The sequence below is a fragment of the Lontra canadensis genome, unplaced genomic scaffold, assembly GCF_010015895.1.
Source record: "Lontra canadensis isolate GAN:19392208 unplaced genomic scaffold, GSC_riverotter_1.0 scaffold83, whole genome shotgun sequence".
NCBI lineage: Eukaryota > Metazoa > Chordata > Mammalia > Carnivora > Mustelidae > Lontra > Lontra canadensis.
This window is the reverse complement of record NW_022631077.1, coordinates 2,660,866-2,686,990: the sequence shown is the minus strand read 5'-3', so window position 1 is coordinate 2,686,990 and position 26,125 is coordinate 2,660,866. Positions and strand designations below refer to the sequence as shown.

The window sequence follows — 26,125 nt, the reverse complement described above, 5'->3', positions numbered from 1 at the left end:
AGGCTGAGGTATATGAGGAGTCGTAGGTACAAGAAGGCAGTGGGCTCATGTGCAGCTAAGATGAGGACCCCCCCCTTGGAGGCTGAAATACATCGTGACAGTCTTGGCGGAAATCAACTCGTTTATGCAACGTGTATAATTAGCTTTATAGTAGTACTTGCCCAAATAAATTCCTTGCCATAACTAGAATCCATGGATTCTGGTTTAAAGTAGCTTGCTACATCTAAAAAAATATTCTTGAACAGCTGACTTAGATATAATCTGAACCAAGGGTTAGACATGAGAATGACATCTTTTATCAGAGATCAAATTATATAAACAATGGAAAGCCCCCCTAGAATGAAAATCAAATTATACAATAAGAAATTGGTACACGGTGAATAAGTAATCTCCTAATTTTGGGCTCTGAAACGGAAGTAAAGTGGTTTTGGGGAATATCCATTCGTTGCTCCGTGTCATTTCTCCCAGTTCTGTCAATCAGTGCTCTTCTTTCTGTAACTGAGGCAGGGTGACTCACTCCGAATGCCACTGACGAGTGGCAAAGTTGTTTGCAATCTGGGTCTCTTAACATCCTGGCTCTGCTCTCATGTAAACACATTCTTGGAAAGTGTTGGTGAAGAAATTAGCATTATTGAATGAAAGGAAGAGTAAGAAGTGATGACCCCCAAAATAACCAGAAGTAGCATTAATACTGGAGATTTTGTTTCCTTTGACATTTTAGAGGTAGGACCTGAGCATCATTTAAATAGAATAAATACAAGCTGGTGAAAGGGATAGCTAGCTCCATCCAGCGACTGCTTCAGTGTCTCCCTTTGGGCTTGACGCCTGTGCCACAGGACTCCCAACGGACAGTTTCTTCTGCCTCATGGCTGGAGGTCACAGACCTGTAGCTTCAAGGAAATGGGTACCAAGAATGACAAACGATGGTGAGCCAATAGATGCCATCTGCCCTTAGACCCTGGGGCTCCTACTGGCCAGTGTCTTAAATCCACCATAATTAAATCACAAGCAGGAAAAATAATTAGATTTTCGAGGAAGTCAGTTTTTCTCGACTGGAAATCAATACAGCTCTAATCAATAAAATACCGTGGTTTATTCTGACTTAATATTCATCTGGTCATGATTATTTTGGGGTTAAAATGAAATTATCATTTGACGAAAAGGTGACAAAATGTTTAAAGATTTGTTTTGGAAGTGACAACTGGCAAACATTTAGACACGATGAATTTACTCTTCAAACGAGCTGAAGCTTGGATGATTAGATGTAACTGGACCCTCCAAGTATGAGACCATTGGAGTGCCTGGTGGAGCTGGCCGCGGCATAAATGCGCAAGACTTCATCTGGTAAGAGCACCCGCACCAACTGGGTTTGGTTTGTCCTGCGGTCCCAACACAAGGTCTACCGGATGTAAATCACCAAACAGACCTGGGCTATAAAACGAGTTTTACTATAATGATAAGAGTTATGGGTTGAATTCCATCCCTCTAAAACTTACACATTGAAGTCCCACCTACTCCTCAGTAACAAAAAGATGTGACCTTGCTTGGGAAGTTTGCCGATGTCATTAATTAAGAGGAGGTGATACTGGAGGATGTGGGCCCTAATGCAGTGACTGGTGTCCCTTTGACAAGGAGAAATCTGGACACAGATTTTCACTGTGTGAAAATATAGGCAGAGCTTGGGGTGATGCTTCTACAAGCCAACGAATACCAAAGACTGCCACCAGAACGTCGGGGAGAGGCAGGGAGCAAGGAATGAAGCCCGGACACCCTGATTTAGACTTCCCTGTTTCCAGGACGGAGAGGCAAAACCTTCCTGCTGTTGAAGCCACTCAGGCTACAGAACTTTCTTACTGCAGCGGTAGCAAGCTCAGACCATCTGTGAAATGTATTCAATTGAGAATGGGGCCAAAATATCACCCCCTTGCATGCTGCTCTCTGAAGGACCCCATCCACCTTCAGAATGCATCTTATGGTAATAACTTCATATACCCAAAATTGTATCAATGATTATTTTTTTCAAAGTATAGGGGGAAGCACCAAATGAAACCTAGGGAGTAGCATTTCCATATTTATAGCTTGTAAATGTCTATGTGCTAGATATTATAGAGAACTAGAAGCACAGGATTTCTAATCCCTGACTTCCAAAAGATATCCTCGAATTGATGATATAAGAGAAAAGAAAGGGACAAGGAGCAGGGATTAGGGCCAGGAAAAGTTTAGCGGACAGTATTTTTTTTTTTCCCTAAGATTTTATTTACTTACTTGTCAGAGAGAGAGAGAGCACAAGCAGGGGAACGGCAGGCAGAGGGAGAAGCAGACTCCCTGATGAGCAAGGAGCCCGATGTGGGACTCGATCCCAGGATCCTGGGGTCAGGACCTGAGCCAAAGGCAGACACTGCACACACTGAGCCACCCAAGGCATCCCAAGTTTGGTGGACAGTATTGACAGAGCACTCCAGAGAAGCAAAAGCATGGACAAATTCACAAACTGTGACTGGGACAGCAGAACAAAAGGGTGATGTTTCTGAATATTTGGCAACTAGGTACTGGGAAAGAAAAATGAAGACAAGGATAGAAATCAATGAAAATTTTCAAAAATGAAAAGTGAGGCACATAAAACACAGCCTTCATTAGGTACACCTATGTGTAAGGCCATAAGCTACCTGGGAGAAAAGAAAACATGCAATAAGAAAGACCATAAGAAACACGTAAGAAGTAGACGAGATTTCCTCTGAAAGTGAACAACAGTATGGTTGGATAAATAGGCATGTGTGTGCCTATGTACAGTATTCACATTTATATCTACTTAAACATCTTTTTTTTTTTTTAAGATTTTATTTATTTATTTGACAGACAGAGCTCACAAGTAGGCAGAGAGGCAGGCAGAGAGAGAGGGGGGGAAGCAGGCTTCCTACTGAGCAGAGAGCCCGATGCGGGGCTCAATCCCAGGACCCTGGGATCATGACCCGAGCTGAAGGCAGAGGCTTAACCCACTGAGCCATCCAGATGCCCCTACATTTAAACATCTTAACAACACGTATAGAAATGTATTGAAATTAATGTGTTACACGGGAAGACTAAATATGCCCAGGGAGACCAGAGGATCAGACCTGAAATTACAAGCAAGAACTTAACAACCAGAATGAATAAACAAACTTACTTTCTTCAGAGTCTGTAAAATAGATTTAAATACTGAAAACGACTCATGTTCAAATTTTTAAACCTAATTATCCTTTTTCAAAAACCATACATAAATATTTAACATATTGCGATTAATTACTATATAACTTTGAGATTTCTGTATATTCCTTTAGAAGCTATCCCCACTTTTAGATGAAGAAATTAGCAGGAATATAGGCGCCACACCCAAAATCTACTGTTAAGGGGGAAAAAGAGAACAGTTACTCATCCTGTCTGTGCAGGGACAGTATGCTTGGTAAATACAGCATGTCTCCATAAGGAAGTTGAGGTTTAAAAGACAAAAATAGTACATAAACAGCAAAGTATGACTAAATAAAATTATGTTCTCCCAGATGACTCCACCGCCAAAACTATGATGGGGGAGAAAGGTTCAGTGGCAATTGAAATTCGGTCTACTAGCAGTGGTTACTACACTTACATGAAGTACCATTATTAACAACAGCAAATGCAGGGCGCCTGGGTGGCTCAGTCCGTTAAGCGTCTGCCTTCGGCTCAGGTCATGATCCCAGGGTCCTAGGATCGAGTCCCATATCGGGCTCCTTGCTCAGTGGGGAGCCTGCTTCTCCCTCTCTCCCTCTACCTGCTCATGCTCTCTCTCTCTCTCAAATAAATAAAATCTTTATTAAAAAAATACTAATAGCAAATGTTCTACTCTTCAGATGAGCAGAGTCTATCTGTAATTTGAAATGAATGCTCTTCTTTAAATAATTATATATATTCAAATGCCAGATATATGAATTTTAGAATGATTTTTTTAGTACTAGTATAGAGTTAATGTTCCTGGAACTAGCCAGAAGGGTTTAGAAACTAGTAAGCACGTTTCCATGGCAACAGGCCGCTCTGCCAAGGAGAGATCAGTTCACACATTCCCTATAACCCAGCGACCACAGGAGGAGGAGATCTGCATTTCAGGTTTTCAGGATCATCGTCAACTATGATTTTTGCTAGTGTATTTATTTTTAATTAGAATGCACATGGCGGGCACCTGGGTGGCTCAGTGGGTTAAGCCTCTGCCTTCGGCTCAGGTCGTGATCTCAGGGTCCCTGGATCGAGGCCCGCATCGGGCTCTCTGCTCAGCAAGGAGCCTGCTTCCCCCTCTCTCTCTGCCTGCCTCTCTGCCTACTTGTGACCTCTGACTCTCTGTCAAATAAATAAATAAAATCTTAAAAAAAAAAAAAGAAAAGAATGAACATGGCAATAATGTTAGTAAGTTACCTGAGCATCACGTTTTTCTCAACTCTTCAATGTGTCAGTGACCACTGGGAATGTGCTCTGAGGGAGGCATGGTGGTAATCAAGTCATGCACAGATTTCACTTTAATTCATGCTGTGGGTTACAGCTCACCTGGTTATAAAAGTCTGATGTGGAATCCTGATGGAGGAGGGGCTGAGCCCCAAAGCTAGACACGTATAACACCCTTCATGTACATCAAGCAGAGCAGATGGCTTCTGTTCTGAACACAGCTGGACAATGGAGTTGGGACAAATGACCAAGGGATCATCAGAAGGATCAGGCAGAGTATGGTTTCCGTAAAGACAGAGGCTTATGCCCCAACTGGAAACAAGAAGCACAGAAGATGCTCCATAACCCAGAAATGAGCAGCCACTAATGCCTAAATTGGGGCATCTCCATTTTGGTTTCAAATAGAACTTGGGTTGGAGAGATGAGCATAAAAATGCCCTTCTCTTTTGTCTTACAATGCTCGACTTCTGGGGTGGTTTTAACTTCTGGCCCATTACAGAGATTGTACAGTCAATGATTCACTAGACTGATGAAGGCAAGGCCACACCTGGGACACAATTGGGCCACATCTGGACCACATCTGCAAGGCACAGCCGGGCCACACCTGTAAGGCACAAACTGACCCCAAGGATGGAACTTGTGTGATTTAGTTTCCTCATCTGTACCAAGGGGATGTTGGAAGGATGAAGTGAGAAAACTCCAGGGAAATGCTTAAAAGGGGGAAAAGCACACAAGCATCCCAGAAATGTCCTCTGCTCTATATTATTACTGTGGATTAGTATTGTTACTCTTAAAAATGAGGCAGTGTCCTTCACGAGGCCTCGCGGGGAAGACCTCAGGGCAACCCTTATAAATGATGAGATGAAAACACTGAGCTTCTCAAAGGAACTCTCCAAAAGAGTATACAGACACCTTAGCCTTTATTTTGAATAAAACTAATTCACTGAAGATCAGCTCCTGAATCTTGCTAATGTATGACGCATTTGGGGAGAAGTGCAAAGATCATACTTCAGATGTATAAGTAATAAAATTTTCTAGAAGATGCCATCATGGCAAAAATATGTTTTTAGAATAAAAACTAGTTTTGGTGCCATTTTACTTCTATGAAATGCTTTCTTTGAAAATATGATTACCTGATCTAAAAATAAACAAGGACTACGTGAACTTTTACCACAAATAACTAGCTTAGACGTAAAACTTAGCAGTGCACAAATATTATACCTATTTCTCAAATTCTCTGTATCAAATCATTACAACGTTAGGATATTTATGGTTTCCTCCCGCCCGGTGAATGTGTTTTCAAACTGTCATAATTATTTTTGTCTTTATTTTGCTCATAATCCATTTATCATACCAAACAGAATAACTGCAAGGTAAAACCATGCTAATCAGGAAAAAATAAATAAATAAAAATGACCAGGGAAAGAAATGTATTTTGGGCAGTAGAAGGTAATGGCTTTGGGCTCAGATTCTATTATGTTTTTTTGTGGAAAGCAAAACTCATAAAACTAAGGCACCCACAAATAGATCAATTCATGAAACTGAATTACTGTGAATTTAAGGCACCACGTTTTAAGCACTACACTGAGGGAAGCAGCAGTCAAAATAGAAGCAGTAAACATTGAAACAGATCCCCAGTGAAAATGATGCGGTTGACAGAGATCTGGAATGTTCTCAGAACTGCAGAGATTATAGCTTAGCCACGGATGACCTTCAAGGGACAAAATGCTTTATGAGCCCCGTACACTAAAGTTCACCGATTCACGTGGGTGATGCACAAAGACAGCAAATGATAGACAGTATTAAGACCAGAGAGTTGATGTGAAATAAAACCACTCATCTGTGAAGGTTTTATTTTAGCTTCTCCCTGCCCTTTGTTGGATCGTTTGATTGTCATTCTAAAACTTCGATGCTTTATTGCAGAGTTTTCACCACTGCTAAAGGAATATTCATGGTGCGCACTCTGATCCTGTCAAAAGGCAGTATTTATGTACATAGGAATATAAAACTGTTGTAACAAAGAAAAATGTCGCAGATTTACAAGGGATCAAATTTACAAGGCAGCAAGTTGAGGTGCATGGGTTTCATCTTGTAAACCCTCTGATCAAAAAAGGAGCATGAAAAGCAGAAAAATCTGTCCTTGATGGTTTTCAGATAAAATATCACTTCCCCTTGGAAGGTGGTCGTAACTCTTGTCCCCCACCCAGCCCCACACTCAGGATCGGGCTGCGCCAAGCAAAAGGTGGAACTCGAAAGCAGTGCTCAGTGTTCTTGGAACTTTCACACAAATTCTAGTGCATCCAATCAAGTGACGATCAGAAACCTTCCTGAAGTTTGGAAAATGGGGAAAGTATAATGTGGTTTATTAAACTACGTGTTCATGGCATCCTATCAAAGCAGCATATACAATCCCTCTACTCGGATCTCCTCCAGGAAGGAAGAGGATACAGACAAGGGATTATGGAAAGAAAAAGAAACGTCTCATTGAATTCAGAATTTAACTACAAAATATGGAGAATTCCATCCCGAAATGTCATTTTATTATAGGAGTTCTAAACTAGATATGTGACTTGAAAACATTTGGGCCATGATGGAACTGGGAATTCATCAAGTCAGTAAAACAGTGAAGATAGCTATGGAGTGACTGGTTAAATGGGGAAATTCACCATTGTGTACAAACTCATTGAATATATGTATGCACATAGTAAAATGAGATTTAATGGAAAAACCGAAGGATGTGATTATCCTTTAAAATTATGAAATTATTTATAATCCTTGCATACTATCACAAGTACAAAATAAGTAAATTTTTGATACTCTGTGCATTGCTTAAAATACATACTGTAATAAAATTTATTTTTTCATCTAACTTCACCTTAGCAAACATTTACTGGGTCCCTCCCATGAGCCAGGTGCTATTCTAACCATGAGGGATACCGATGGGGGACTCCATCCCAGGACCCCGGGGATCATGACCTGAGCCGAAGGCAGATGCTTAACAGACTGAGCCACCCAGGTGCCCAGGAGATCGGATTAGAGAGGAAAAGAGAAACCAATGGATTTGAAAGGATGGATCTCAGTGTAGAAGGGAAAGTGTAGGAGAGGCCATGAGACCACCTGAGGGGAGCATGTAGGGGTAAATCACGGAGTCTAGGGTAATGAAGCCATTCTGGAAGGAATGCATGTAAGAAGACTCCTGAAACTGAGTGCCAGGCCAGGAACAGTCTAAACCCAAGATCAAGGGCGTTGAGAACCTGGTATTATAGAGGCTGGGTATCCTTTCACAATCTTACAGGGAAATTGTCATGGTGGCAGGGGCACAGACAGAGAAGAAGAGGTAAACAGACTATCATGGAGAATCTTGTATCTGAAGTGAAGGGGCCTAAAGTTGACCTTGTAAGTGAAGGGAGTCAGCAAATGGTGGTGAGCAGGGAGCAACCTCACACTTTAAATCACCTGTGCCCTTCGAAGTATGTAGGTAGACATGAGCAGGCAAGGAGAACATCAAAACTTTAGAGGAGGTGGGAGTAGGGCTTTAAGTGGGTATCTGGTGTTGAGCTAGCTAGCTATTAGGGAGTCTTACTTCTGGGGAGCTCTTTTGGCCTTACCCAACAGAAACATCTTTGGAAAGCTGCAAATTAATTTGGTAAGCCAACTCCTAATTTCCCATTGACAACTTACCCATGTTGATATTAATTTCATTGATTTTTAAGTTGGTACTGGGCCCTGAAGGGTAGAGCTTAGGATGTAATAAGAACCTTGACATTCATTAGTCTTCAGAGCATTTTTTTAGCAACAGAAATTGTCTCTAAAGTAAAGGTTATGTGGAACATCCATGTATAAAACACATGGACACACAGTGGTTTGGGCAGAAGCAGAGCCTCCAATCTCGATGCCCCATCAGCCTGGAAACCTCTGTACTCCAGGGACCTATACTGAAAACCAGTGATGAAATGCAATTCATTCATTCTACTGATGAGCAAATGAGGTCCCCTTGGCAGAGGTTTTTTTTTCAGAGTTATGATATAGAGAGGTGTATATGCTGGCTTTCCCAGAGATGAGCCATGCTATTCTGAGATGTCACTTTTCTCCTGTGCTTCTGTTGCCTTAGGTGACAGTGCCCCCCGCCACCCCAAGGCTGATGAATTTATAAAATCTGTAGGTCTGTTGGGGCGGGGAGCAAATTTCCAGCTTCAAGTCAGAGAACTGGCAGCAAAGCCCAGTGACCTGAGTCCCAGATGGCCAGGTGACCCATCCAAGTCCCCAGCCACTCCCCCCACCCCACCCCTGATGAGGACAGAAACGGAGAACATGGGTATCCCTGAAGCCGCTATTGAGTAAACAGCCTGAAGTGGAACTCTTGTTGGCATCTACTCCAAGTTTTCTGGTTCAGAGAATCCTTTCGTAAACCTCATCTGCCCAAAGAATATGGTTTCTAAATAGGAAGGAAACATTTTAGCTCCAAAGTCTGAGGAACATCTGGCGGATAGGCTATGACTGACAACCTTCGGTAAGGTGTATGAGAAGGCTGCACCTGCAGACAGACAAACATGGGCTTGTAACTTGCCTCCTGATTACCTGCTTCTGCCAACAACTACCTGTTAGGAAAATTAAGGGAGGTGACTGAAGCACATAAATGCTTTCCCACCCTGACAGGCCCCTGCAGAGGGCCCAGGAAATCCCAAGTCAAACACAGCTTCACCACCTTCTGCTTGTGCCACAACATGTAAGTTACTATGTATGCTATGGAGTTTCTGGTCTGTCAACACTGCAGCATCTTCAAAGTGCCTGGGTGGCTCAGTCAGTTAAGTGTCTGCCTTTGGTTCAGGTCCCAATCCCAGGGTCCTGGGATCGAGTCCTGCATCGGGCTCCCTGCTCAGTGGAGAGCCTGTTCTCCCTCTCCTGTTCCCCTTACTTATGCTCTCTTTTCCTCCCTGTCAAATAAATAAATAAAATCTTGAACCCCTCCCTCCCCCAAGCCCCAAAAAACACTGCACTGTCTTCACCGGGAAACATATCAGTATGAACACATACTCTAAGAATATCGCCAGCCATTACCGACCAGTGTGGAGACTGGAAATCCAAGAAGGCAGTTTGTAAAGTATTTTTACACATCCTAGCAATAAGGCACACGTTTATAACAGAGGTAACATTCACTACAAAATATCCTAAGATAGTGCACAGTGGTCTTACTTATGTATGACACTAAGTGCCAAATGAGGTGGCTACTTCTTACTTTAAAACATAAGAATGTTTCAGATAGCACTTCAAAACCAGGTTCCAGTAGTCTTAAAAATATGAGATCAATTGGATGCAGAAGTCTAAAAATCATAAGTGGTTTGAAATATAGATTAATACATGATGTCATGACAAATAAAGGATAATGAGAAACCCCCAAGTGATGCAGATATGGCATAAAATGTCTTCAAGGAATTTTTTCACTTTTTTTTTTTTTTTTTTTTTAAGATTTTATTTGTTTGACAAAGTTGGAGAGAGAGAGAGTGTACAAGTAGGGTAGGGCAGCAGAGGCAGAGGGAAGAAGCAGTCTCTTCACTGAGCAGGAAGCCCTATGCGGGGCTCAGTCCCAGGACCCTGGGATCATGACCTAAGCCGAAGACAGATGCTTAACCAACTGAGCCACCCAGGCGCCCCTTAACCTTCTGTTTCTTAGAGAAGGACTTAAAGTAACATATTCATAGGACTCTTCCTAATTGCACTTTAGCATATCTTAATGGAGTGCTTAGTGACCAAAGTATGTTAAGAATTAGAGAGATGCTTCCAAAGGCTCCAAATGAGGCCATTTGCTTTGGTCTGGCACTCTTGGAGACTAGCTCAGAACAGCTAGAGCGTCAGTTATGAAGATGTGAGCACAGTACACAGCTGATGAACAACAGGGTGGTGGGCAATGTCTCATCTGCAACCAGATGAGAGTTTCAAGGACTGCAGGAAGGAATAATCAGCTACACGAAAGCAGAATGCAGCATGTTACATAACAGGGACCAAGTCCCGGGGCAGATTCAAAGCGGAGAAATACACATCAGTGGGGGAGAATATGAACATGGTCTTCAAACGCCTTATGCATAAACATATCAGGTATATTCTGAGATAATTTATTTATGTTCTCTAAAAACTTGTCAAGTAAAACCTTCTTAGGCCCAGTTCAACAAACGCCTGCATCTTTCTGGTTCAAAACAAGCCAATGGTCAAAATCTTAAATCTATAAGGGTATCAGCTTTCTAAGATCTCCTGGATGATTAAACGGTATGAAAGAAAATAAAAAAAAAAAAAGTGGGTCTTTTTTTTTTTTTTTTCTTTCTTAAAAAGTACAGCATGAAATGAACTACAAATGAAACTCTTGGAGGATATAAAAGGAAATGAAGCCCTGCCTTCCCCCCTTATTTTTGCTGTCTGCTTCCAGGTTTGGAGCCGGGAGACAGAGCCAAAGGCAGAAGCACGAAAAGGCAGTGGGACTGGGGAAGACAGTCACATATCGATCCTGACTCTGTCTGGCCAGGGATGACCACGCTGACAACCCCTGCAAGACGGAGTGCAGAAGGGGGTCTGGCGAATGCAGGATGGGAGCTAGCACCTTGTGCTACGCTTAGGATCGCACACTACTGGGTGGGGATATTTACCATGATTCCTGCAATGACATATAAAAACCCCACTGGCATCTCAGTGGAACCTCTTTGGAATGTAATCCACATTAACAGGTCAAGAGAACAGTTCTGCAGCCTGCTCTCTACCTGGGAGATGGAGAGCAGCAGGGTATAAAAGGTATTAAGCTTTTCCGTGAAAAGTCGTGTTAAAATGAGATTCTAAGTCCACTGCCAACTGGATGGAAGGCAAGCATGAGACCCTTATCAAACCTCTTAAACCTGAAACTGACACTAAGGCCAACTGCCATTAAAATGATGCTTGAAAACTGTGTGTTTGTCTCTTCAGTGGGGAGTGTTCCCCATCGATACACTGCACTCTCTCCTTTGACTCCCCCACTCTATGAGAAGAATGTCAGCCATCAAGGCCTTGCTCCCAAGCACACCTCCCAGAAACACACCTGGAAGCTTCAGAGGACACAGGGAATAGACTCTTGGTTGGCATTCATAGATTGCTCTGATCTATGAGAAGAGATCAAAGATGTAGTACTGGAATCTTTCCTATGTCATGGATTTGACCTACCCATGAATTAACCACACTCTTCTTGTATGGAACCAGAGCTTCTGTTCTGCCTACATACATGTATTTTTTAAATGGAAGAAATGAATGGATTAACACACAGAACGTGAAGCTGGGGTGAGTGTGAACAGTGGGCAGAGCTGTGCTCATTCCTTATTTTTCATCAGTGCTGATGTGCGCCTTTGGAGGTGGGACCTCCCTCAAGTTGCAAATTAAGGCAATTACTGAACTTGGAGCCAAATACAAACAACTGAGTTTCTGAACGTTGAATCACGAGTCCCTAGAGAATGCTGAATTTGTGCTAAAGAACAGACTTGTATCTCAACTAAATTTTGTGAACAGAATCATATTTAAATGCATTTGAGGAGTCCAGACTTAAAGAGCTTTTTGATAAAGCTATTTATGCCTTGATTACTCCCCACTTGGACTAGTTTAAAGTTGGAGTTCAAGTTCTTCTAATTCTATACCAAAATGTTCAACTAGAACCCACCACAAATAACTTAAATTTTCCTTCCCCTGCCCCTTCAGTTTTTCTGACTTCACTTCCTCCTTCCTTTTTCCACGAGTAGACGGTGTCTTTCTCTTTCAGAGAAATGATACCACCAGTCCTGTTGACCCCTGGTGCTGCTGTGTCTTGTACCTGAAAAGGCTGCCATCAGCATCTGTAAAAAGACAGATGAGAAACCTACCATGACTTTCCTCTTTAGGTGTAGTGAAAGCCCTTCAGTCCTGTTAAAGTCTACAAACTGCTCTACAAATAAAGTATAAATAAAGACTCTATAAAGTCTACAAATCTTCTATAGTTTGCTAGATTCTATGCTGGATTCTAAAGACACAGAGTACACACGTTATTCCTACCCCCCAATCACGTATAACGTGCTAGCGAGAGGCAGAGGGAACTTAACTGTGACAGAAACCAGACAATGTGTAAGTACGCCCTATGGACTCAGGGACTGCAGAGAGCCCAGGATACGCACTCACCATCATAAGGGACTAGGAGTACGGGCAATGCCAATTCTGAACAAATGAAGATTTAGGAGAAAGTAAGGTCTTCACACAGCAGAGGAAACCCAAACTGGGCCTCATATACGGTGGGATTCCGATTGAGTTTCTACTCATGTTCCCTGCTGTCGGTGGGTCTGTTTTCCTTCCAGGGTCCTTCCAGAGGAGATGCTGTGTTCTTCTCTCAACTGTGTTTTTTTTTAAGTCTACTTAGATGTCGCTCTACTCTGGAGACCTTAAGAACTGGCAATAGCTTTCCAATCTGGGCTATTGAATGAAATCGTTACTTTCACCAAGAGCATGCCGCGCTGGTAAAGAACTGCACGTTTCTTCAGGAAGTTAATCAGTCCCTAGAACTGTTCAGACAACTGCAGAACATCTGCAAGTCTTTTTTAAGATTTCAGCCCAGCCCATGCTCCCTGAGGGCAGGCACCAGAGGGATGCTCCTACATCACTGCTGGGAGTTTGTCCTTTAAGTAAAGATGCAGTAAGATGCAATTTTTACAGTAAGATGCAATTTTTAAATAAACTTATCATATAATTTGAGAATCATATAAATGCTTAAAGCAAAGGATAATTTTAAGACTACCTATAAAGGTACATGGATATATACTAAATTGTGAAGAAATGGCTTGAATGAATTTGTTGAATAAATGAATGAATGGTAGAGATTCTTGGATTTTGCTCAAAAAGGTTTTTTTTTTTTTTTTTAAATAAAGGAAAAGGTAACTTTTGAAATGGCCCTCAAAGGAACTCATGGACTCTGAGAATGAGCAACTGGTAGGGAGGGCGGGGCAAGAAGCAGAGCACACACCCTGATGAGCCAGGTGTGTCAGGAACACGAGAAGGGTGAAGGAGGCTGACTCTGGATGAGAGTGGGGAGGTCAGCTGAGAGGTGGCTCCAACTGAAGGGCTCTGGACTTTAAGTCTGATCGATAGGTAACTGGGAGAAAACACGGTTTGGGAGCAAGGAGGTAACAAGATGAACAGAGTGTTTCTAAAAGAATTTTCTGCTTGCTAAATGGACTGAGAGCAGAGACCAGAGGCAGGCTGACTGCTGTAATAAGGCTAAGTCAGCCCCGAGCTGCCTGGTGTTGAAGAGATGGTGACGCCAACGTACAAGCCCTGAGGAAAAGCGAGCAGGGCTTGAGGCGCCTGAGTATGCATGGTAAGAGCCAGCAGTCCCTCAGTGGGGCTTCCTGCCAGAGGAAGCTCCTCTCGTTGACTGTCCCAGCAAAAACTGGATCTCTCTGTCTGAGGATGCTGCTGAGCTGAGCTCTGCTTTAAATGTGCCCTTTAGAGAGACCCATAAGACTTAAGCAAGAGCAAGAGGTAAATTTCAAGGTAATGCCAGACCAGGGCTTTGTGAAGCTAAAGAGTAGGTATGTGCAAGAACTACCCAAAGGCCACATGCAGGGACCAACTTCATCTCAGGTGTCTCAGTCTGTTAGGGCTGCTATACCAAAAAGCCACAGACTGGGTGGTTTATAGATAATAAACATTTCTTTCTCACAGTTCTGGAGGCTGGAAGTCCAAGATCAAGGTGCCAGCATGACTGGTTCTGGTGGAAAGGCCCTCTTCTGGATTGCAGCCTTCTTACGGTGTCCTTACATGGCAGAAAGGGCAAGGGATCTCTCTGGAGCTTCTCTAACCAAGGTACCATCCCATCACTCGGGCTCCCCCCTAATGACCTAAGTACCTCCCAAAGGCCCCATGAACTAACACCATCACAATGGCCATTAGGATTTCAACATATGAATGGGGTGGGGGACACATTCAGACCACAGCACCAGGCTATGGAGGAGAAAGGCCAGTATGGCCTAAACTTCTAAACTTCTCTGAGTAGTCAGGATGCACAAATGCTTTCTCAATTTATACCTAATGATGGAGCAGACAGTCAACACGTTGGAGAAGAAAGAGTAAGGTCTTGACAGTCTAGCTTTTCACCCATCACAGTTGCAATCACTCTGTAGGTATCTTTCTCTCTCTAATGGGTGTGTTCTTACGGTTCTTTTCTCTCATTATTTGACTTTTTGGACCTCATCCCTTCTCTAATTAACTGAATACTGCCCATGGTTTCTAAGGAACTGCTCTGATAGTCCACCAGACATCCATGTTTTCTTGTGACTTTCCCATTGTCCAGTCACCCTCAATTACCCTTCCCATTCCATTCATGACCCCATCACGATAAAGAAATCAACTGGTATGAAAAGAAGACCTGGGGGTAGACTTGGGCTGTTTTTTTTTTTGTTTTGTTTTGTTTTTCTTTTTTAAAGATTTTTTATTTATTGACAGAGATCACAAGTATGCAGAGGCAGGCAGAGACAGAGAGGAGGAAGCAGGAGCCCTGCTGAGCAGAGAGCCCGATGCGGGGATCGATCTCAGGACACTGAGATCATGACCTGAGCTGAAGGCAGAGGCTTAACCCACTGAGCCACCCAGGTGCCCCTAAACTTGGGTTTTATACCCAGTGCATCGGTTGCCTTTTGTTATCAGATTGAACTCTTCAATTCTTGTATCCTCATCCACACAATGAAAATTCTAATGCCTTCTCTGCAGGGCAACCGTGCGGACTACAGATGAAGCATATGATGCCTGTAGCACAGAGCTCCCAAGGCAAGCTTTCCACAGACTATAGGCTTAACTCTTCCACCGCTCCTTGTAGAAAAGCGGTGACTACACTGACAATGAACTGGATCTATTCTGTAAGAGCCATTAATAATTAACAATGAAAAACTAGATACACACACAGTAACTTACGGAATTTCTTTCATTTGATTAGAAAATAGCATTTTTAAATATGCCAAATAACTTAATTGGCAATTTAACACTTTAAATTGCAATCCGTAATGGCCTCTTGAACTTCACGATAAACATGCATTAAATCTTCAAAAATAGAACGATACTTTCTGAGGAGAGGAGTATTTTGTTTTAGAGAGGAGAATATCCTTACGTCTATCCTTAAAGAAGCCTGGATGATTTTTGTGAAGAAGGAGAATAAAACAAGTAAAAATCCCAGCTATTTTTGCCAGAGAATGCCCCTCTTCTTCCTCTTCTTTTTTAAAAAGCAGCAAGCGAGGTGGAAACTTGGCTCCATTGGGCTGCGAGGTGGCTCTCATTACAGTGGTTGGGCTTCTCTGGCTCCTGGGGAGACCTTGCTCAAGGTCAGCTGAGCCGGCTTCTGAGGAGCCACACCTGACTACCCTTGGAACCTGAGCTCTGAGTCATATTTGCTTGGCAAAGAACTGATCTGGGAAAAGGCAAAAGTCAGAGATGCTGGGCCTGAAAGGTAGATGAGTCACAGACAAGGAACAAATCTTTCGTTATGGAGGACCAGCTCTGGGAAACGCAGAAAATGGAAAAAAAAGCTGTTTGGGGAAAACTAGCTCATATTTTTTGGTCAGGACCATTTAACCCGCAGAAAAGGGCATGCAAAGGTTGTTTCTGCTCCCAGCAATTTCTTAAGTACCTAGCACTTACACTATAAAAGAAGAAAAAGATCTGTCCCAGAGAAGTTTTGAAAAAAGAAACTTTCCAGGAGAAACTGACTTGATCAGTGACTTAAGTTTGACTCAGATAATAAGAAACTAAAAACAAAGGCGAACATTGTAACTTATTCCCTGAAATTGCAATCACGTGGATAATGCACAGAAATCAGTGTTTGTATATTCTTATTAAAAAATAGCTCACTGGGCCTCTGGGTGGCTTCATCGGTTAAGCGTCTGCCTTTGGCTCAGGTCATGATCCCAGAGTCTGGGCCCCCTGCTTGGTGGGGAGTCTGCTTCTCCCTCTCCCTCTGCCTGCTGCTCCCCACCCATGCATGTATGCTCTCTCTCTCTCTCATATAAACAAAATCTTAAAAAAATGACTCACATATACAACATATAGGAGGTTTCATATTCCAGGTTGAAAAAACTCAAAAGTTTAACCAAAGGAGCATTACAAGTCCACCTTATGCCTTTCTTTTCTCAATTTCCTTAAACAAGGAACCATGGTTTTAAAAGACACACCCTGTACTCTAAAAACAAAGTAATCTTAAATGTAGGTATTGAGAAGTAGTGAAAAACATTAATGACAAGATTTGTACATTTGCCTTCTTAAGGCTGCTTATCTATCTAAGCTAAGAGCTCAGAAAAGAAGAAAGCTTAATGAACTTTAAATGCAAAAATCGCCAAAAACAGTTGAAAACATTTGGATAGTAAGACAAAAACTATGCTTTTGAATAAATGAAACAAGATAGGATCGGGAGGGAGACAAACCATAAGAGACTCAATCTCACAAAACAAACTGAGGGTTGCGGGGGTCGGGGAGGAGGGGTAGGAAGAGGGTGGTAGGGTTATGGACATTGGGGAAGGTATGTGCTATGGTGAGTGCTGTAAAGTGTGTAAATTTGGCAATTTACAGACCTGAACCCCTGGGGCTAATAATACATTATATGTTAATAAAAATTAAAGAAAAAAAACAACTATGCTTTTCACAGTGATCTTTACATAGCTTTTTAAATAAACGCTTCCATCTTATTTACAGGAAAACCGACACACAACTGAAATCAACTTGCACACAGTGACCTTACTTTATTTGAGAATGAGATACAAGGCCAAGAATTAGTGTCTCCAGTCCAGGTGACATTGCACTACTAAGTCACATGGCTGAGTCCTTTCTAATCTCCCCAGTGCAGGACCTAGCTAAATAAGAATATTGACAAATATTGACAAACTCCAGACGGTTATGCCTGTGAAGGTAACCAACTGTTTTCTCCAGAATTTGTCTGGGAGCGGGGAAGAAGGGTCCTCTATCTCTCCCTTGCCTACGCCGTACCAGGCACGCTATAGCTATGCCCCTAGCCTTCTGCAGATCTCTACTAGCTTGTTGGTATTCTCAGTTGGTATGTGGGAAACTGAGGCTCAGGAAGTAAAGTCCATTCGCAGGCTGGTGAACAGTGGAGCTAAGGTTATACTCCTGTCGCCCCCAACCCCTCTGCCCTTTTTTGCCCATCAGGGTGGCCAATTCACCTGCCAGCAGGAGCCAGCTGGGTGAACATTGGTGAGTGTGACCATCACACATGGCTGTCTGTGGGAGAGCAGGGGTGCTGGGAATCATAAGGGAGACCAACAGGCCCATTTGCTGGGGGACTTCTCCTGCTTTTAGCACATGTCACAGAAAACTCCTCATTTGTGGGCAGATGGGGTAGGTGGGCTCCTAGAATGAAGCAGAGTGGAGCACACAGAATGCTGGAGGCATTCTCCATTAAATCTGCCTCTGCTCAGGGGCAGCTCTGCAATCTCAGACCTGGGGATGGGAGATGAGGAGCTCCCTCCAGCCAACAGGAGCCCAGGGCTTTTCATTTCAGAACTTTGGAAATCTGGGATCAGAAGATAAGGTCTTAATGGTGATAAGTGAAGGATTTCAGGGTATATCACTGAGGGTCATTGCTGGCTTATTCTGTAATGCCCCTCTGTCCACGGACTGCAGGAAATCTACCTGGTCTAGGCTGGTTCTTACCTGTCAATCTAAATTGGATTCTGAGGTTCCTGGAGAGTGGTAATATCTGTCCAACAAGGTCACGCATTAGGCAGTTATAATAAATTATATAGCGCATTACATACTCTATAGGCAATGGCCCATTACATAGGGATGCTGGAAAAGAGGCTCAAGGAAGGCTATTAATCAAATCAAAGCATGTGGTCGCTCGTGAATATGGTGCTAAGGTTAAGACAGTGTCCTCATGAGAGCTGCTCTTTACCACTCCGTAGTCACTGTAGACATCAGTCACTTGGAAAGCCGTCTCCAACTTCCTAAACATCCCCAATGTCCTCATTTGGTGATACTGAACTCCCAACCTCTATGGAAAAAGGAGGAACCATCTGGACCTTGACCACTGTTCATCCACTTCCTTGGCTCCTTCATGAGAAGATAGGTCTGGTTCTAGGATGTCTCTGTGTTCTCCATCAGCTCTGGAGACAGGAAGGAATCCTGGGGTGTTATGGATGTGGGGCAATGTCCCCAGCAGGACCTTCCATGGAGCAGGTACATTCCCAGGGCTGCTTGGCTCTCTGGCAACACGTGCCCCCTACTCTCAGTCTGTCCCTTGGCTGGCATTTAGGTACTTCCCTCTTGACATGACCTCCTTTGGGTGGCCATCCTGCAAAACTCTCTCTCCCCAAACTCCCAGGGCCCTCTTTGCTGGCCCTATACCATTTGACATGTCAGAAAAAAAACATTTAATTCCCCAACCACAGACAGTGTACTTCTCATTGAAGTGCAAAGATGTTCACTTTTTAATATTGTCTTCAAATCCAAATATCTGATCAGTATGATTGGTAAATATGACATGGCCTTTGAAAAAACCGTAATTATTAAAGCAAATATGTAAAAGACCTATCACGGAAACCCTTGCAAAAGCACAAGTCAATCATGCTGACTGTTATTTTAGTCCTGGCAGAGACCTCGAAGACAGGGACTTTTTTTTTTTTTTTTTTTTTTTTTTTGGCCAGACAGCAAAATATCTGAAACCTCAGCCTCTCAGCCTCTTTGTCTTAATGTCATAATGGCACAGGTTTTCAGAGAGAATCGATACCTTCTGGTCAGAATGGGTCAAAATAAAGCGACGTACTTACTTGAGAGAGCGATGAGTATTATGGACCGGAGGCAGGTGTTGCAGAGAGTCTGTTCTACCTCCAGCTAGTCTCAGCAGCATGTAATATCTGAAAACACAGGAAAAAATGGCGATTGGTTTTTTACTTGACAAAAAGAGGCAGGCTGCTAAGTATACATAACAGTAGAAAATTCTTTTAAAAAATGGTGAATAAATAAAAAAATAGATAAACATGTAAGTACACCAAAATGTGCTGGTTCTTACATGTTTCATGTAGAAGCTAAAGGTTTTGCTCACTTCAACTTTTTTTTTTTTTAAGGAGACATCTGACCAGAGACAGGCACTTATACAGAAGGATATAAATGTCAGGTTGAGAGAAGTCACATAAATAAAGGCTTATAGGACGTCATCTCATTTCCGGAATGGCTGCTCTGCACATCCCGAGCCCAAGTCTACCTCACGGTGAGATAAAGTGTTCGCTCTTCCAAGGGCCTTGGGGCCCATCTGGTGTGCAAGCCCCATTTTGGAACAGGAAACAGGCCCAGTCAGGTAAGGCACTTGCCACAGACCACTCAGCTGGCTGCGGTAGAACTCCTGACAGCCACAGGAGCACCCTTCCCCTGCACTGTCACACTCCCATGCCAGCAGTCATTTACACATGCTCATTCATTCATTCATTCATTCATTCTTAAGTACTGACAGGAGCACTTCCTATGGACTGAGTTTTGTTCTAGGCTCTGGGAGTTAAGGGAGGAATCTCTGGCCTCAGAGTTTACGTTCCAGACAGGGAAGGCTACATCCAACAAGGGCTATCTCAGAACGCTCCTGCCGCCACGGCAGTTGGAGACATCTGAAAGGTGGGGAGGGACCAAGCCACAGCTCTACTGGGAGATGCACATTCCAGGCAGAGGGGGCAGGGAGGCCCATGAGGCACAAAGAGCTCAGGAGGCTGGCAGGATGGGAGCAGGGGACACATGGGGACACGGGAGTGCTGGCTAAGTCTGTGGCAGTGGATGGACCGGCCAGTGGAGGGCATGTGACAGGGAAGCTGATGAAGCACAGAACTCCGGAGAATGTCTACTTAGAAGGAGGGCTGCAGGGCGCCTGGGTGGCTGAATGGGTTAAGCCTCTGCCTTCGGCTCAGGTCATGATCTCACGGTCCTGGGATCGAGCCCCACATCGGGCTCTCTGCTCAGCAGGGAGCCGGCTTCCTCCTCTCTCTCTCTCTGCCTGCCTCTCTGCCTACTTGTGATCTCTCTCCGTCAAATAAATAAAAAAAATCTTTAAAAAAAAAAAAAAAAAAAAAGAGGGCCGGAAAGGAGGAGACTGGGAAGAAACATTTTGAGGCAGGAGAAAAACTGAAGGGAGTGGTCTCCCAGAGGCCAGTGAGTCGGCGAGTTGCTAGCTTGGGCAGTGGGCTCAGAAGAATACCTCCCACACAGTGAAGGGGGCGAAGAAGGAGAGAAGTAAAGGCTATATCCCCACTTAAGAAAAAAGCGGTAGGGAAGCCTGACTAGGGCAAAACACAGCAGATTTCGGAGGGTTCTGTGATGCCAGGCTCTGAATACTGGAAATGGAGAACGTGTTTTCATAGAGACGTTTCACTGGTGGCAAGATCTAACACACAAACACACGATCCTTGAAGTGGACTTTCCCACCAAATTTAGCCAGATTTAAAATGTCTAAATTCAATTAAATGTATACGGAAAGAAGAAGGCCTTACTCATAGTAAGGTTCAATGCCAGTGTTATACTCCAAGCCCCAATTCTGCAAGTCTGTCTTTAATGGGCATGTACAAATGAATGACTTAAATAAAAGCATCAATAGGCATCCAATGGCAAATGATCATTCCTGGCTATGCCAACAGTTCCAAAAATAATCACTAAATGATTGGGGAGTCCAACAGTAAGGAAAGTATTTGGTGATTCCTTTAAGATGAACTTTGAAACTACTGAATACATTTAAATTACTGGCGACATTAAAGAATCTTTTTTAAATCCCATGCTATGTAAATCTATTAAAACAAAAATACTTCCATGCAACAGTCCACTGTGTATTCTGAAAAGGTGTGTTAGCAGGAGGAAAAAAAAAAGAGTTTATATTTATTACATTAATTATAGGTAACAAATAAGACCACATAGTGAAACTGAAAGTCAGTGTGAGATATGGAACAGATCTGCGGCCCACACCAACCCTTGCTAGATATTAGGAGTAGTGGATGTGGTGTGGGTTGAGTGGCAGTTGGAGAATTCTGGTTTGGGGCCCGGGTGCTACCATCTCTCTTTTCCTAAAGCCTTCTCTCCCCACCCTTTCCTAAGAACTGGTCATCCCTCCTTGGTATCACCAAGCTAAAGCCTCTGTTCTCCTTGTACACCGTATTGTTATGTATTATTATTCATTCTACTCTCTCTCGTCTTCCATAGGACCACTTCTTACAGACAGAAGGCCGTGTGTCTTTCTCTCACTCATGCTTAGCACAGATCCTAGCGCATGTTAAGTGAACATAACTACAGAATGAAATAACGAGAAGAAAAAAAAGAAAGAAAAAGAAAGAGACTTAGAGGAGACACCTGATGTTTCTTCAAATAGTTTTCCAACCCAGGCAGATTTTGGAGGGTCAATCCTGAGATGGTAATCAACAGCTAATAACAGATGTCCCTCAGTTCCTTTGGTATCACAGATGACCGGGTATCCAGCCAGAAAGCCACCCACAGGTGTTATACTGCAACCCTTACATCCAAGAGCCCGCAGTGCACACTGCTCCTTCTTTCCTACAATTCCTTCCAGACCGTGCTCAGCCCAGCTGCTTTGTGGCACATTATATACACGGAATGACTTTGTTTTTAAACTGATTACCATTTTTCCTGCTGTGATTACGAGCCCCTACGAGAAAAAGAAAGTATCACTTCGTGTTTTAATTCAGAAGATTATCCATTTTCTATTCTAGTTCATGCTAACGGACCTATGTTTGATTGGTCAGGAATGTCATTCTCTCTTCAGGAAAGAGCCACAGAATTACAAGGAGGGGAAAGAACAAAATTTTCAAGTGTCTAAGAAATTTATTTTTACAGTTTTATCTCAGAAATACATGAAGATTTCCCTGAATGTAGTTAAAAAAAAAAAAAAAAAAGCTGTAATTCACCTGGGGATAAAAGTACAGATTCTGTTAACTTTGCCGAAAGCTAAATAACATTTTATTTAATGCTATCTGAAAAATGCCCTTTTAGTGTTATGTTAAAAGGCCCTTTGGGATATCCTAGTACATGACACAATATCCACACACATTTACATTTACATCACATTTTTAAGGAGTTCCTTCTAGACACACAAAGTCTTTTAAGATCCAGCCCATGAGAGTCTGTCACTTAGAACTATTTCCCACAGCTTCCTAGGACACACAGCCTAATGGAGCTGAGCTCACACAAGGAGGTTTATGATGTTAACGGAGGAGGACAGCAATCATTTACTCTTAAGGCAGCCTACTTCTTGGAAATTCTGTAAGACCAAAGTAATTTAGGAAGTATTTCAGGAGATGAAGAGAAAAAGAGGGAGAAAGAGAGTCATGGAAATGCATCCGATTATTCTTCCCCAAACGAGTGTCCAAGCCTGACTGTCAGGAGCAGGCTGTTTTCCATGTCTGGGGGAACCGAGGGCTGAAAAGGGAGCGTGGGGTTGGGGTGTGGGAAGGAGAGCAAAGAGCACTGGAGCCAACTGTGATCTCGGCCACTGCAAAGCAACCTTCTCAGGTCTGAAGCAGGAGTGGCTAGTTTCAGGGGAGTCCAGACAGGAAGTAAGCGACCCTTCTCACATCCAACCTATCACATGTGGTGACTTAACATGGAACCGCTGCATCCTGCCTCTCATCCTAGAGACCCCGCGTTACACTGAACAACTATCAAACTTTGTCATTACACATGATGCCCCATCACCATCAATGACCACCTTTCATGATAGCCTTTATTTTTTTTTCTTCACACTGTCATCTGAGAGAAACAGGACATTCGACCATTTATTACACCTCGGGATAGCCTAGGGAGGGGAACGTGGAGTTGGGGTGGGAGAGAGAAGCCAAGTTAAGTAAGCTCAAGTTTTCCTCTGCCAAAGAATATACGGAACCCCTTCAACCAGAAGAGAGCCTTAAATCAAAGCAGTTATTTTAACAAAATAGTTAAATGGCAATGTTTGGCTTTTTGGGAGCGGGGAAAGAATTCCTGACAGCCTTCAGCTCTCAGCAAGGCTCTCCACTGATAGCAGAGACGCATGGTGGCAGCTAGCCAGCCGTGTGACTGGTGAGTCAATACACAAGTTTCTGTGGTCTCCACAGCCTGATATGGTAAGGACACCGATTTTAAGTTTGAGGACTAAGGGATACCAAGGGGCTCTCCTGGTGTAAAACCACTCTATGGCGAAGGTACCCTGAGAAACAAGAAGTCCCACTGCGTTTGTTTGGGTTTCCTTCAGCCCAGCCTTGGCCACGTATATATTTTTCCTCCAAAATAGAGCATCTTTATGATGGAATTTAGGATCGTTTATGATTTGATCTGGAAAACAACCCAGGAATTTTTAAATGTTGTCAAACCTGAGGCAAAGTGGTAAGAACCCCACCTTTCTGTGATTTCATTTCAACTCCGAAAGCAATGTCCCTGTTAAACAAAGCCCAGAGTGAAAAATTCTCCCTTTGGCACGGTGGACTATACACCTAAATATATTTTTTGGCAAAATGGGATATGCTAATATTCTCCATATTCAGAAGGCTTAATGAAAACTACAAAAGGTGAAACAAAGAAAACCATCCAAAATGAAGGCTGCACACATCTTTGAAGAAACAATAGCATATTACTTCTGCTAAGACCCTGCGTCGACACCAGGCGAATCGCTGCCCCGTCCTAATTCAAGTGTGTTTCACTGAACTCTCCTTGATTGCTCATTATTCACGGGAGTCCAGACTCCATGCAAACAAAGTCAACCGGCTACTGACACGCACCTCCAAAGACACTTACACTGATGCAACATCGGACTTTCCCAAACAGGAGAGAACCAATAAGCATCAATCCCCACTACATAACACACTTGAATCCAGGCAAAAACAATATTCCTTCACAAACAGGGTAGCTGTTTACCGGCCGATCCTTCTCCGGGAGAACATACCACAATCCGGGAATGCTGGAGTGTGCATGATATTAACAAAAGCAAGATCAAATTAAACAGATGACATGAGGAACGCGCTTCGTTTCATGCATGGCCCTGTTTTTCCTGCGAGAGAAAGCCTCCAAGTAATTACCGTGAACTGAAACTTCTTCCCTGATCCCCAGCAGCCGGCAGCTGGTGGCTCCAATACACTACAACAAAGACACCTTCTCCCCGGTGCCCTCCTCCTCCTTTACCGTTACCAGCTGAGCACCTCCACCGTTGCAAGAACACAGAAGAGTATCTCTGTATCTATGTCTCCAATGCAGCATAAAGAGTCCTGTGGAAACCTATCAAACTGGAGAGCAGTGATGCTAGCAGCCAATGAGGAGAGGCTCATGCAGAATCCAGCACATGCTCTCTGAGGCGCAGGCTGTCACCAGCGCTTAGCAGGCTGCTAATCTAATTATAGCTAGTTTGCTAGCACAGAGCTCTTGGAGCAAAGCACATGAGCAAATTAAATTTTAATAAATTAAACCCCAAAGACAAAATCATCTTGATTTCCTGTCATTTTGAAGATTAATGCATCACCTTATAAACTATAAGTGATTTTTAAAAGTGCATTCTTGTTTTTTTCTCCAATGCAGAGAAACAAAGAGTGGCTAAATCAATCCACAGAACTACCGGCTTACTTAAACTTAACAGATCCCAGCACTGAGAAATAATAAAATCGATACAAGGAGGATATTAAAATCTGAGTGCTATAAAATCCAAGCCTCACTTTATTTACCCTGGTTAGCAATTTGCCACTCATTTGTCCTAAAATGCTAATTAATCTCTCAGTATACTTGGAAATACCATGCACATTGCCATCCATAGTGGAAAAGGGCTAATCAAGGTGTCAAAAGTCATAATCTTGACTACAGTACTGAATAATAATTAAGAGCTACAAGAGATGCAAAAGGGATATCAGAAGTTATTAATAAAAATATATTAAAAAGAAGTTATTATAAAAGCAAAAATTAAATAAATTTGCTCACCTCACAATTTAATGGCAAAATTAGTTCTAGAAGCCAAATCCTGTGAGAGGTGGTCTGATGCACAGATAAAAGGCATGAACCTAACCATCAGACTGACTGGGTTTAAGTTCTGGATCAGCTATTTCCTCCCTTTGTGACTGGGCCAGGGACTGGATTTCTCTTGTATCCCCGAGGCCATAATGGGAGACACCTTGCAGGGTTATTTCAATGAGCTGTTAGCACTTAGCACGGGGCCTGGCACACAGTGAGTTCTAATCAAGCTATTATTAATAGCAGCAAGCTTTTTGCTACATCTTATTATCTACCTTTTCTTCCAGCATCACACTACTCTAAAAAAAGTATCTAAACACTTCCCCACTGTGGAGTTTTGTCAGAAACACCATTTAGAATTAACAGTGACAAACTAATGGCAGACTTGATTCATCACAGAGAATCATTATTGGTACTCACTCTAGAAACAAAAATTATTACACCTCCCTTTTGTCTATGTAATTGCTACAATTTCACTTGACTCTATAAGAACCAATCTTAGAAGGTATTTTCAGGAAATTATGGGCATATAATTGCATTTCATTAATGATTTGCAATATAGATTATGTGATACATTTTAAAAGTGTTTTCTATGGAATATAAATTGGGAAAGTAGATAATGAGAAGTTTGATTCAATTTAAAACGACAGTTTATGTGAGAAGGGGAGAGGAGAGAAGCCAGCTAGTCTAATGCAGCTTTTTGTCTCTG

General features: G+C 42.8%; 1 protein-coding gene across 1 annotated transcript in view; it reads right to left on the bottom strand.

The window, feature by feature from the left end:
• Positions 1-24,687, bottom strand: part of FAM110B (family with sequence similarity 110 member B) — a 70,036-nt gene extending 45,349 nt beyond the window's left edge. The window contains exon 1 of the mRNA XM_032882595.1: positions 24,501-24,687. The gene's annotated coding sequence lies outside the window, so the exon portion shown is untranslated. The remainder of the gene's footprint in view (positions 1-24,500) is intronic.
• Positions 24,688-26,125: the final 1,438 nt, after the last annotated feature.